The sequence below is a fragment of the Zingiber officinale genome, chromosome 5A (genome assembly GCF_018446385.1).
Source record: "Zingiber officinale cultivar Zhangliang chromosome 5A, Zo_v1.1, whole genome shotgun sequence".
Classification (NCBI taxonomy): domain Eukaryota; kingdom Viridiplantae; phylum Streptophyta; class Magnoliopsida; order Zingiberales; family Zingiberaceae; genus Zingiber; species Zingiber officinale.
This window is the reverse complement of record NC_055994.1, coordinates 115,441,288-115,443,212: the sequence shown is the minus strand read 5'-3', so window position 1 is coordinate 115,443,212 and position 1,925 is coordinate 115,441,288.

The following is a 1,925-nucleotide window of genomic DNA, read 5'->3' as shown; positions in this document are numbered from 1 at the left end:
ACGATCTATCTATGCAGGTAGTCCTAATGGCCTTATAAATGGTTGACTCAAACTTAATCCTTAGTTCATCTGTGGGAAACCTAGGGTCAGAGCTAGCATTAGAGGGTCCAGCACCAGTATTTGTTCGTTTCCTACTGTATATATAAGAAAATATTCTAAGAAAAAATGAGAGGACAAATTCTAATAAAGTTTTAGAGAGGGGAAGAATTTTTACCGAGGAGCCATTGACAAATATAGATCTGACGACCTCGGTTGAATCGCAACAACGTCTTCACCGCAAGAAAATTTTGATTTAAAATACTCTCGCACTAAGGTTTGGAGTGAACCTTTGGCAAAAGTAAAGTTTGTGGGGCAAGGGTTGGGGGCGACTGCTGCCCCTTATTTATAGGGGACTCCGGGCGCCCGGATCCCTTCCAGGCGCCCGGATCGCCTTCCGGGCGCCCCGGAGGGGAATACCAGGGGCGCCCGCCCCTGGTTTTTGACTTTTTTTTTTTTTGTTTTTTTGAGATTAGGTTTGAAGTTAAGTTTTAAAAAATTTTTGAAATTAAAATTTTGAATTAAATATTTTTTGAAATTAAATTTTGAAACAAAATTTTAAGTTTAAAATTAAAATTTTGAAATTAATTTTTAAGTTTAAAATTAAAATTTTGAAATTAAGTTTAAGATTAAAATTTTGAAAATAATTTTTAAGTTTAAAATTAAAATTTTGAAAATAATTTTTAAGTTTAAAAAATTAAAATTTTGAAATTAAGTTTAAAATTAAAATTTTGAAAATAGTTTTTAAGTTTAAAAAATTAAAATTTTGAAATTAAGTTTAAAATTAAAATTTTGAAAATAATTTTTAAGTTAAAAAAATAAAATTTTTAAATTAATTTTTAAGTTTAAAATTAAAGTTTTGAAATTTATTTTTAAGTTTAAAATTAAAATTTTGAAATTAATTTTAAAATTAAAATTTTGAAAATAATTTTTAAGTTAAAAAAAATAAAATTTTGAAATTAATTTTTAAGTTTAAAATTAAAATTCTGAAATTAATTTTTAAGTTTAAAATTAAAGTTTTGAAATTAATTTTTAGTTTAAAATTAAAATTTTAAAATTAAGTTTAAAATTAAAATTTTGAAAACAATTCTTAAGTTTAAAAAATTAAAATTTTGAAATTAAGTTTAAAATTAAAATTTTGAAAATAGTTTTTAAGTTTAAAAAATTAAAATTTTGAAATTAAGTTTAAAATTAAAATTTTGAAAATAATTTTTAAGTTAAAAAATTAAAATTTTGAAATTAAGTTTAAAATTAAAATTTTTAAAATAATTTTTAAGTTTAAAAAATTAAAATTTTGAAATTAAGTTTAAAATTAAAATTTTGAAAATAGTTTTTAAGTTTAAAATTAAAGTTTTGAAATTAATTTTTAAGTTTAAAAAATTAAAAATTTGAAATTAAGTTTAAAATTAAAATTTTGAAAATAGTTTTTAAGTTTAAAATTAAAGTTTTGAAATTAATTTTTAAGTTTAAAAAATTAAAATTTTGAAATTAAGTTTAAAATTAAAATTTTGAAAATAGTTTTTAAGTTTAAAAAATTAAAATTTTGAAATTAAGTTTAAAATTAAAATTTTGAAAATAATTGTTAGATTTAAAATTAAAGTTTTGAAATTTATTTTTAAGTTTAAAATTAAAATTTTGAAATTAATTTTTAAGTTTAAAATTAAAGTTTTGAAATTAATTTTTAGTTTAAAATTAAAATTTTGAAATTAAGTTTAAAATTAAAATTTTGAAAATAGTTTTTAAGTTTAAAAAATTAAAATTTTGAAATTAAGTTTAAAATTAAAATTTTGAAAATAATTTTTAAGTTAAAAAATTAAAATTTTGAAATTAAGTTTAAAATTAAAATTTTGAAAATAATTTTTAAGTTTAAAATTAAAGTTTTGAAATTA